Below are 12,979 nucleotides of genomic sequence, written 5' to 3'. Positions count from 1 at the left end.
TTTTACACTTGAGGGAAAACAATTTTTAACCATTTTATTTACTGAGGGAATAATTTTTAAGCTCTCAATGATTCTAAAATTAGTTTAGTTTATGGGCAATAGGGTTCTTCAGCCCCTCTTTGCACTGAAAGTCAGTAAGAATCCCATATTTTAAATGATTTTTATTGACGATCTTCCCCAGTAGACTAAAAGATGTCTTGACACAATTGCAAACACACAGTAGATTTTAATTAGAAAATGAATAATAGAATAGATTTTTTTAACATCTTTTTTTTTTTTTAACATCTTTATTGGGGTATAATTGCTTTACAATGGTGTGTTAGTTTCTGCTTTATAACAAAGTGAATCAGCTATACATATACATATGCTCCCATTTGTCTTCCCTCTTGCATCTCCCTCCCTTCCACTCTCTCCATCCCATTCCTCCAGGCTGTCCCAAAGCCCCGAGCTAATATCCCTGTGCCTTGCGGCTGCTTCCCTCAGCTATCTACCTTATTATGTTTGTTAGTGTGTATATGTCCATGACTCTCTCTCTCCCTGTCAAAACTCACACTTCCCCCTCCCCATATCCTCAAGTCCGTTCTCCAGTAGGTCTGCGCCTCTATTCCTGTCTTATCCCTAGGTTCTTCATGACATTATTTTCCTTAAATTCCATATATATGTGTTAGCATACGGTATTTGTCTTTTTCTTTCTGACTTACTTCACTCTGTATGACAGACTCTAGGTCTATCCATCTCAATACAAATAACTCAATTTCATTTCTTTTTAAGGCTGAGTAATATTCCATTGTGTATATGTGCCACATCTTCTTTATCCATTCATCCGATGATGGGTGCTTAGGTTCTTTCCACCTCCGGGCTATTGTAAATAGAGCTGCAATGAACATTTTGGTACATGACTCTTTTTGAATTTTGGTTTTCTCAGGGTATATGCCCAGTAGTGGGATTGCTGGGTCATATGGTAATTCTATTTGTAGTTTTATAAGGAACCTCCATACTGTTCTCCATAGTGGCTGAACCAATTCACATTCCCATCAGCAGTGCAAGAGTGTCCCCTTTTCTCCACACCCTCTCCAGCATTTATGGTTTCTAGATTTTTGGATGATGGCCATTCTGACTGGCGTGAGATGATATCTCATTGTAGTTTTGATTTGCATTTCTCTAATAATTAATGATGTTGAGCATTCTTTCATGTATTTGTTGGCATTCTTTATATCTTCTTTGGAGAAATGTCTGTTTAGGTCTTCTGCCCATTTTTGGATGGGGTTGTTTGTGTTTTTGTTATTGAGCTGCATGAGCTGCTTGTAAATTTTGGAGATTAATCCTTTGTCAGTTGCTTCATTTGCAAATGTTTTCTCCCATTCTGAGGGTTGTCTTTTGGTCTTGATTATGGTTTCCTTTGCTGTGCAAAACCTTTGAAGTTTCATTAGGTCCCATTTGTTAATTTTATTTTTATTTCCGTTACTCTAGGAGGTGGGTCAGAAAGGATCTTGCTGTGATTTATGTCATAGAGTGTTCTTCCTATGTTTTCCTCTAAGAGTTTGATAGTTTCTGGCCTTACATTTAGGTCTTTAATCCATTTTGAGCTTATTTTTGTGTATGGTGTTAGGGAGTGATCTAATCTCATACTTTTACATGTACCTGTCCAGTTTTCCCAGCCCCATTTATTGAAGAGGCTGTCCTTTCTCCACTGTACATTCCTGCCTCCTTTATCAAAGATAAGGTGTCCATATGTGCGTGGGTTTACCTCTGGGCTTTCTATCCTGTTCCACTGATCTATCTTTCTGTTTTTGTGCCAGTACCCTACTGTCTTGATTACTGTGGCTGTGTAGTATAGTCTGAAGTCAGGGAGCCTGATTCCTCCAGCTCCTTTTTTCGTTCTCAAGATTGCTTTGGCTATTCGGGGTCTTTTGTGTTTCTATACAAATTGCGAAATTTTTTGTTCTAGTTCTGTGAAAAATGCCAGTGGTAGTTTGATAGGGATTCCATTGAATCTGTAGATTGCTTTGTGTAGTAGAGTCATTTTCACAATGTTGATTCTTCCCATCCAAGAACATGGTATATCTCTCCATCTATTGTATCATTTTTAATTTCTTTCATCAGTGTCTTATAATTTTCTGCATACAGGTCTTTCGTATCCTTAGGTAGGTTTATTCCTAGATATTTTATTCTTTTGTTGCAATGGTAAATGGGAGTGTTTTCTTGATTTCACGTTCAGATTTTTCATCATTAGTATATAGGAATGCCAGAGATTTCTGTGCATTCATTTTGTATCCTGCTACTTTACCAAATTAATTGATTAGCTCTAGTAGTTTTCTGGTCGCATTTTTAGGATTCTCTATGTATAGTATAATGTCATCTACAAACAGTGACAGCTTTACTTCTTCTTGTCCGATTTGGATTCCTTTTATTTCCTTTTCTTCTCTGATTGCTGTGGCTAAAACTTCCAAAACTATGTTGAATAAGAGTGGTGAGAGTGGGCAACCTTGTCTTGTTCCTGATCTTAGTGGAAAGGCTTTCAGTTTTTCACCATTGAGGATGATGTTTGCTGTGGGCTTGTCATATATGGCCTTTATTATGTTGAGGAAAGCTCACTCTATGCCTACTTTCTGGAGGGTTTTTATCATAAATGGTTGTTGAAGTTTGTTGAAAGCTTTCTCTGAATCTATTGAGATGATCATATGGTTTTTCTCCTTGAATTGGTTAATATGGTTTATCACATTGATAGATTTGTGTATATTAAAGAATCCTTGCATTCCTGGAATAAACCCCACTTGATCATGGTGTATGATCCTTTTAATGTGCTGTTGGATTCTGTTTGCTAGTATTTTGTTGAGGATTTTTGCATCTATGTTCATCAGTGATATTGGCCTGTAGTTTTCTTTCTTTGTGACATCCTTGTCTGGTTTTGGTATCAAGGTGATGGTGGCCTCGTAGAAGGAATTTGGGAGTGTTTCTCCCTCTGCTGTATTTTGGTAGAGTTCGAGAAGGATAGGTGTTAGCTCTTCTCTAAACGTTTGATAGAATTCACCTGTGAAGCCATCTGGTCCTGGGCTTTTGTTTGTTGGAAGATTTTTAATCACAGTTTCAATTTCAGTGCTTGTGATTGGTCTGTTCATATTTTCTATTTCTTCCTGATTCAGTCTTGGCAGGTTGTGCATTTCTAAGAATTTGTCCATTTCTTCCAGATTGTCCATTTTATTGGCATAGAGTTGCTTGTAGTAATCTCTCATGATTTTTTTAAATTCTGCAGTGTCAGTTGTTACTTCTCCTTTCTCATTTCTAATTCTATTGATTTGAGTCTTCTCTCTTTTTTTCTTGATGAGTCTGGCTAGTGGTTTATCTATTTTGTTTATCTTCTCAAAGAACCAGCTTTTAGTTTTATTGATCTTTGCTATCGTTTCCTTCATTTCTTTTTCATTTATTTCTGATCTGATTATTATGATTTCTTTCCTTCTGCTAGCTTTGGGGCATTTTTGTTCTTCTTTCTCTAATTGCTTGAGGTGCAAGGTTAGGTTGTTTATTCGAGATGTTTCCTGTTTCTTAAGGTGGGCTTGTATTGCTATAAACTTTCCCCTTAGAACTGCTTTTGCTGCATCCCATAGGTTTTGGGTCGTTGTGTCTCCATCGTCATTTGTTTCTAGGTATTTTTTTATTTCCTCTTTGATTTCTTCAGTGATCACTTCATTATTAAGTAGTGTATTGTTTAGCCTCCATGTGTTTGTATATTTTACAGATCTTTTCCTGTAATAGATATCTAGTCTCATGGCGTTGTGGTCAGAAAAGTTACTTGATACAATTTCAATTTTCTTAAATTTACCAAGGCTTGATTTGTGACCCAAGATATGATCTATCCTGGAGAATGTTCCATGAGCACTTGAGAAAAATGTGTATTCTGTTGTTTTTGGATGGAGTGTCCTATAAATATCAATTAAGTCCATCTTGTTTAATGTATCAATTAAAGCTTGTGTTTCCTGATTTATTTTCATTTTGGATGATCTGTCCATGGGTGACAGTGGGCTGTTAAAGTCCCCTACTATGAATGTGTTACTGTCGATCTCCCCTTTTATGGCTGTTAATATTTGCCTTATGTATTGAGGTGCTCCTATGTTGGGTGCATAAATATTTACAATTGTTATATCTTCTTCTTGGATCGATCCCTTCATCATTATGTAGTGTCCTTCTTTATCCCTTTTAATAGTCCTTAATTTAAAGTCTATTTTGTCTGATATGAGTATTGCTACTCCAGCTTTCTTTTGGTTTCCATTTGCATGGAATATCTTTTTCCATCCCCTTACTTTCAGTCTGTATGTGTCTCTAGGTCTGAGGTGGGTCTCTTGTAGACAGCATATATAAGGGTCTTGTTTTTGTATCCATTCAGCCAATGTGTGTCTTTTGGTGGGAGCATTTAATCCATTTACATTTAAGGTAATTATCGATATGTATGTTCCTATTCCCATTTTCTATATTGTTTTGGGTTCGTTATTATAGGTCGTTTCCTTCTCTTGCATTTCTTATCAAGAGAAGTTCCTTTAGCATTTGTTGTAAAGCTGGTTTGGTGGTGCTGAACTCTCTCAGCTTTTGCTTGTCTGTAAAGGTTTTAATTTCTCCATCAAATCTGAATGAGATCCTTGCTGGGTAGAGTAGTCTTGGTTGCAGGTTTTTCTCCTTCATCACTTTCAGTATGTCCTGCCACTCCCTTCTGGCTTGTAGGGTTTCTGCTGAGAGATCAGCTGTTAACCTTATGGGGATTCCCTTGTGTGTTATTTGTTGTTTTTCCCTTGCTGCTTTTAATATGCTTTCTTTGTATTTAATTTTTGATAGTTTGATTAATATGTGTGTTGGCGTATTTCTCCTTGTATTTATCCTGTATGGGACTCTCTGTGCTTCCTGGACTTGATTAACTATTTCCTTTCCCATATTAGGGAAGTTTTCAACTATAATCTCTTCAAATATTTTCTCAGTCCCTTTCTTTTTTTCTTCTTCTTCTGGAACCCCTATAATTCAAACGTTGGTGCGTTTCATGTTGTCCCAGAGGTCTCTGAGACTGTCCTCAGTTCTTTTCATTCTTTTTTCTTTATTCTGCTCTGCAGTAGTTATTTCCACTACATTATCTTCCAGGTCACTTATCCGTTCTTCTGCCTCAGTTATTCTGCTATTGATCATATCTAGAGTACTTTTAATTTCATTTATTGTGTCGTTCATCGTTGCTTGTTTCATCTTTAGTTCTTGTAGGTCCTTGTTAACTGTTTCTTGCATTTTGTCCATTCTACTTCCAAGATTTCAGATCATCCTTACTATCATTATTCTGAATTATTTTTCAGGTAGATTGCCTCTTTCCTCTTCATTTGTTAGGTCTGGTGGGTTTTTATCTTGCTCCTTCATCTGCTCTGTGTTTTTCTGTCTTCTCATTTTGCTTATCTTACTGTGTTTGGGGTCTCCTTTTTGCAGGCTGCACGTTCATAGTTCCCGTTGTTTTTGATGTCTGTCTCCAGTGGCTAAGGTTGTTTCAGTGGGTTGTGTAGGCTTCCTGGTTGAGGGGACTAGTGCCTGTGTTGTGCTGGATGAGGCTGGATCTTGTCTCTCTAGTGGGCAGGTTCACGTCTGGTGGTGTGTTTTGTGGTATCTGTGGCCTTGTTATGATTTTAGGCAGCCTCTCTGCTAATGGGTGGGGTTGTGTTCCTGTTTTGCTAGTTGTTTGGCATAGGTTGTCCAGCACTGTGGCTTGCTGGTCGTTGAGTGAAGCTGGGTGCTGGTGTTAAGATGGAGGTCTCTGGGAGATTTCCACCGTTTAATATTATGTGGAGCTGGGAGGTCTCTTGTTGACCAGTGTCCTGAAGTTGGCTCTCCTACCTCAGAGGCAGAGCCCTGCCTTCTGGGCTGGAGCACCAAAAGCCTTTCATCCACACGGCTCAGAATAAAAGGGAGAAAAAGTAGAGAGAATTAGTAGAAGTATGAGTAAAGAAAGAAGGAAAGGAGGAAAGGAAGGAAGAAAGAAAGAAGCAAAGAAGGAAAGAAAGGACGGAGGGAGGGAGGGAGGAAGGAAGGAAGGAAGGAAGGAGGGAAAGAAGGAGAAAATGTAGAGAGAATTAGTAGAAGTATGAGGAAAGAAAGAGGGAAAGGAGGAAAGGAAGGAAGGAAGAAAGAAGCAAAGAAGGAAAGAAAGGAGGGAGGGAGGGAGGGAGGAAGGAAGGAAGGACGGAGAGATAGAAGGATAAAATGTAGAGAGAATTAGTAGAAGTATCGGGAAAGAAAGAGGGAAAGGAGGAAAGGTAGGAAGGAAGAAAGAAGCAACGAAGCAAAGAAAGGAGGGAGGGAGGGAAGGAGGAAGGAAGGAAGGATGGAGGGAAAGAAGGAGAAAATGTAGAGAGAATTAGTAGAAATATGAGGAAAGAAAGAAGGAAAGGAGGAAAGGAAGGAAGGAAGAAAGAAGCAAAGAAGGAAAGAAAGGAGGGAGGGAGGGAGGAAGGAAGGAAGGAAGGAGGGATAGAAGGAGAAAATGTAAAGAGAATTAGTAGAAGTATGAGGGAAGAAAGAAGGAAAGGAGGAAAGGAAGGAAGGAAGAAAGAAGCAAAGAAGGAAACAAAGGAGGGAGGGAGGGAGGGAGGAAGGAAGGAAGGAAGGAGGGAAAGAAGGAGAAAATGTAGAGAGAATTAGAAGTATGAGGGAATAAAGAAGGAAAGGAGGAAAGGAAGGAAGGAAGAAAGAAGCAAAGAAGGAAAGAAAGGAGGGAGGGAGGGAAGGAGGAAGGAAGGAAGGAAGGAGGGAAAGAAGGGAAAAAAGACAGGAAGATACAGTAAAAATAAAATAAAGTATAATATAGTTATTGTACTAAAAAATATTTAGAAAAAAAAAAAAGGAATGGATAGAACCCTAGGACAATTGTTGGAAGCAAAGTTATACAGAGAAAATCTTACACAGAAGCATACACATACACGTTCACAAAGAGAGGCAAAGGGAAAAATCATAAATCCTGCTCCCAGAGACCACCTCCTCAACCTGGGGTGATTCGCTGTCTAAAGGAGGGAAGGAAGGAAGGAAAGAAAGAAAGAAAGAATGAAGGTAAAGTACAATAAAGTTATTACAATTAAAATTAATTATTAAGAAAAAAAAAATTTTTTTAAAAAAACCATGGACGAATAGAGCCCTAGGACGAATGTTGGAAGCAAAGCTATACAGAGAAAATCTTACACAGAAGCATACACATACATGTTCACAAAGAGAGGCAAAGGGGGAAAAATCATAAATCCTGCTCCCAGAGACCACCTCCTCAACCTGGGGTGATTCGCTGTCTAAAGGAGGGAAGGAAGGAAGGAAAGAAAGAAAGAAGGAATGAAGGTAAAGTACAATAAAGTTATTACAATTAAAATTAATTATTAAGAAAAAAAAATTTTTTTAAAAAACACCATGGATGGATAGAGCCCTAGGACAAATGGTGGAAGCAAAAGTATACAGACAAGATCTCACACAGAAGCATACACGCACACATTCACAAAAAGAGGAAAAGGGAAAAAAATCACAGATCTCGCTCCTAAATTCCACCTCTTCAATTTGGGATCACTCCCTATCTATTCAGGTATTCCACAATGCAGGGCACATTAAGTTGATTGTGGAGCTTCAATCCGCCGCCTCCGCGGCTGCCGGGAGAGACCTCCCCCTCTCCTCCCTGCTCTCACAGCTCACAGGAGCTCAGCTTTGTACCCGGCCCTGTCCCTGTGCGCAGGTCGCTGGAGGGCGTCTGTTTTTTGCTCAGACAGGACGGGGTTAAAGGAGCCGCTGATTCGGGAGCTCCTGCTCACTCAGGCCGGGGGTTGGGGGATGGGGGAAGGAGGGGCACTGCGTGCAGGGCGGGCCTGCAGCGGCAGAGGTGGCATGACGCTGCAGCAGAGGCCGGCGTGACGTTGCACCAGCCTGAGACCCTCCGTGCGTACTCCCGGGGAAGTTGTCCCTGGATCCCGGGAACCTGGTAGTGGCGGCCTGCACAGGCTCCGCGGAAGAGGGGCGCGGAGAGTGACCTGTGCTCGCACACAGCCCCCCTGGTGGCGGCAGCAGCAGCCCCAGCGTCTCCCGCCCGTCTCTGGGGTCCGCGGTTTTAGCCGCGGCTCACGCCCGTCTCTGGTGTTCGCGCTTCCTGCCGCTGCTCATGCCCGTCTTGGGGGCTCGCGCCCTCAGCCGCGGCTCGCGCCCATCTCTGGGGTTCGCGCTTTTAGCCGCGGCTCGCGCCCATCTTCGGAGTTCCTTCAAGCAGTGCTCTTAAACCCCTCTCCTCGCGCACCAGGAAACAAAGAGGGAAGAAAAAGTCTCTTGCCTCTTCGGCCGGTGCAGGCTTTTCCCCGAACTCCCTCCCGGCTAGTCATGGCGCACCAACCCCTTCAGGCTATGTTCAAGCCGCCAACCCCAGTCCTCTCCCTGCGCTCCGTCCAAAACCGAAACCCAAGCCTCAGCTCGCAGCCCCGCCCGCCCCGGCGGGTGAGCAGACAAGCCTCTCGGGTTGGTGAGTGCCGGTCGGCACCGATTGTCTGTGCAGGAATCTCCCCGCTTTGCCCTCTGCACCCGTTGCTGTGCACTACTCCGCGGTCCCGAAGCTCCCCCCTCCGCCTCCCGCAGTCTCCGCCCGCGGAGGGGCTTCCTAGTGTGTGGAAACTTTTCCTCCTTCACAGCTCCCTCCCACTGGTGCAGGTGCCATCCTTATTCTTTTGTCTCTGTTTTTTCTTTTTTTCTTTTGCCCTACCCAGGTACGTGGGGAGTTTCTTGCCTTTTGGGAATTCTGAGGTCTTCTGCCAGCCTTCAGTAGGTGTTCTGTAGGAGTTGTTCCACGTGTAGATGTATTTCTGGTGTATCCGTGAGGAGGAAGGCGATCTCCACGTCTTCCTCTTCCGCCATCTTCCCCCGTCTCCTAGAATAGATTTTAGAAGGAATTAAAACAATGATCCAACAAAATGAACCCTTGAATCTTCATGACTCCATCTTTGAGTCAGGGAATAAGTATTCTCATAGTTATTCCTTGCAATTCTAATGGAATAAAAGAAGCAAAAATTTCTGTATTTGGAATATACATATTTTTTTCCCATTTTATTTTTAGAACAAATGGACTCTAATTCAATTTTCAGTGATAAAATCCATTTGCTATAGCTCCCCTGGTAGCACAGTGGTTGAGACTCCACCTACTGATGCAGGGGACGTGGGTTCTTGCCATGGTCCAGGAATATCCCACATGCCGCAAAGCAGGTGGGCCCATGAGACATCGTCACTGAGCCTGCGTGTCCAGAGCCTGTGATCCGCAACAGGAGAGGCCACAACAGTGAGAGGCCCGTGTATGACAAAAAAAAAAAATTCATTTGCTAACATTGCCACTAATTTACATTTTATACATTATTAGACATTAATAAATTTATGTTAAATATGTTCTGTATATGCTTCCTTTGAGGCATATATATATATATGTACATATATAGCCATAAGGAAATTTAATGCAATGAGAATATTCTTCTATCGTCCCAATATTTTAAACATGAATATTTTCATCAGTTTGAATTCAATTACTTTACATACTCAAATTTAATAACTTTTTAATAAAATATTTCTGCACTGAATTATGCATCTACTGTGGACAATCTTTCAATTTGCCTGCTTCTGCTACTTTATAGAAGTAACCTAATTTATTTTTTCTGAATATTCTCTTCCTCAGAAATATTTCTAATATTATTTTATTGCTTTTCATGGACAAATATAGCTGACCCTTTTGGCTTAACAGCTACTCTCTCCCTCTTTGATTTTAGAGCAGTAATAATTTCTACCCTCCACTGTAGCTATAGGTTGCTACAGAATACAATTCTGAGTAATCAGATATAAATAGAAATTACTTAGTGTAGCTCCCAAGAAACTGCTTGAAAAGAGGGCAGAACCAAGAGTCTGTGGTAAATCTCTGTCTCCCTGGCTTGCAAGAACTGTATTTATATCAATAAATTCAGCAAATTCTACAAATCAGGGACATCCCCATCCCACCTGCACTCCAAATGTAGCTTAATGTAGCTAATAAACATATCATTAAGGAGGGATCTTAGCAATTGCCTCTTGCCCTTCTCATTCTTTCTTCCTAAAATTCAAATTGTAATACAGGAGGGAAAATAATCAGTTGGGGCTATCTAATGGCATAATGAAACTGCCATAACAGCCAAGGATTGCCTACTTACAAATTTTTTATTAGGTGAAATAATTAAAAACACTACTTTATATAAGCCAGTGTCACTATACATTTTGCTGCAATTAGATACAATTATAATACAAAAAACTTATTATTGCAGATGATTTATGTTTCTTATAAAGCAAATTTTCCAGACAATATTTAGAGAATTATTATCTCACACAACAATTAGTGGTTGAAAGCAACATCAAAACAGAGTTGGTGAGTTTTGATAGATAGAAGCCACTTTGATAACAATCTGAAAGATATGATGAAACTCTTTGATATGAGTGTAGATTTCATATGGAAGTTTACTGAGCATTTGAGAATATAGGACTCACCCAAAGTACCTTATGGTACAAACAACTTCATAATAGAAGTACGGAATGAAATTTCTATTCCATCATACAATGCCATCTGACCCTCCTTTCCTGGTAAAACTACTTCCAACCTCACACAAAAATTTACAAACTGCCAAATATATGTAAAAAGCAAAGAATACCAAAATGACTGGCAATGAATATTTTGCAGAAATCTGGAGGGAATTTCCATTACTCACAAGAACAATGGATTTAGAATGTGAAGCAGATTAGTAGCTCATGCAGTGTATACTGCTAAAAGTAGAGAAAAGTGATTCATCTGAAAGACAGTATAAAGAAGCTACATCCAACTTCCCTAGTGACACAGTGGTTAAGAATCTGCCTGCCACTTCAGTGGACACAGGTTCAATCCCTGGTCCATGAAGATCACACATGCCACGGAGCAACTAAGCCCATGTGCCACAGCTACTGAGCCTGCACTCTAGAGTCCATGAGCCAAAACTACTAAGGCCATGTGCCACAACTACTGAAGTCCACGCACATAGAGCTGGTTCTCAGCAACAAAAGAAGCCACCACAATGAGAAGCCCATGTACCACAATGAAGAATAGCCGTCACTCGCTGCAACTAGGCAAAGCCCATATGCAACAACAAAGACCCAACACAGCCAAAAATAAATACATAAAATAAATAAATTTATTTTAAAAATAAAAGAACCTACATCATTCTTGTATTGTGTGGTGTAGAACAGGGTTACCCAACTCCCAGGTGGCACAGCCTCTTAGAAACAAGACAGCAGAGTAGGACTTGAGCAGTGGGCAAGAGAGCGAAACTTCATCTGCCGCTCCCCATCGCTCCCCAACCCTCACATTACTGCCTGAACCATCACTTCCATTATCAACTGAACCATCCATTCAAACCCCACCTTTTCTGTCTGTGGAAAAATTGTCTTCTACAAAAACAGTCCTGGTGCCAAAAAGGTTGCGGACCACTGGTGTAGAAATGCAACTTTGTACTATTCAGAAAGCTGTTCTTGTAAATAAAAAAACAAGATAATGAATTAAAATATAAGAATATAGTAGCTATTTAGTAACTTAACTAATATAAAAATACTCCAAGTTTGGCTTAGGAAAACTTTGTACAAAGTTAAATGCATTTTATCACTTGATTTATAAATCTACATTGTGTGTATTTGTGCTCACCACCTTATTATATTCTTTTTCTTTACATAAATTATGCAGTGCTTAAACAAAAAGTCTTCAAACAAACAAAATCCCAGGACCAGGTAAATTCACAGGCAACTTCTATGAAACATTTAGAGAAGAGCTAACTCCTATACCTCTCAAATTCTCACAAAATACAGTCTAAGTAAGAACACACCCAAACTCATTCAATGAGGTCAACATCACCCTGATATCAAAACAAGACAAAGATATCACAAAAAAAGAAAACTAGAGGCCAGTATCACGGATGAATATAGATGCAAAAATCTTCAACGAAATACTAACAAGAAGAATCCAACAGCATGTTGAAAAGATCATGCACAATGATCACGTGGTGTTTATCTCAGGAATGCAAGGATTCTTCACTATACGCAAAGCAATCAATGTGATACAACATATTAAAAAACTGAAGGATAGAAACCATATGATAATCTCAAAACAAGCAGAAAAACCTGGTGACAAAATTCAACACACATTGATGATAAAAATCGACTTTCAACTAGAAACTAGGCATAGAGGGTACTTCACTCAAAATAATAAATGTCATATATGACAAACTCACAGCCAACATCATTCTCTATGGTGAAAAATTGAAACCATTAGTACTAAGATCAGGAACAAGACAAGGCTGTTCATTCTAACCACTATTACTCAATATAATTTTGGAAGTTTTAGCCATGGCAATCAGACAAAAAACTGAAATAAAAGGAATTCAAATCAGAAAGGAAGTAAAACTGTCACTGTTTACAGATGACATGATAGTATACATAGGGAATCCAAAAGATGCTACCAGAAAACTACGAGAGCTAATCAATGAATTTGATAAAATAGCAGGATACAAAATTAAGGCACAGAAGTCACTTGCATTGCTAAACACTAAAGAAGAAAAATCTGAAAGAGAACGTAAGGAAACACTCACATTTACCATTGCAACAAAATGAAGAAAATTACTAGAAACAAACCTACCTAAGGAGACAAAAGTCCTGTATGCAGAAAACTATAAGACATTGATGAAAGAAATTAGAGATGATACACACACATGGAGAGATATACCATGTTCTTGGGTCAGAAGAATCAAGACTGTGAAAATGAATATACTACCCAAAGTAATCTGCAGACTCAAAGCAATCCCTACCAAACTACAAATTGAATGTTTCACAGAAATAAAAAAAAATTTCAAAATTTCTATGAAAATACAAAATACCCGATAGCCAAAACAATTTTGAGAAAGGAAAGCAGAGCTGGCGGATTCAG

The sequence above is a fragment of the Phocoena sinus genome, chromosome X (assembly GCF_008692025.1).
Source record: "Phocoena sinus isolate mPhoSin1 chromosome X, mPhoSin1.pri, whole genome shotgun sequence".
Classification (NCBI taxonomy): domain Eukaryota; kingdom Metazoa; phylum Chordata; class Mammalia; order Artiodactyla; family Phocoenidae; genus Phocoena; species Phocoena sinus.
This window is presented reverse-complemented; position numbering follows the sequence as displayed.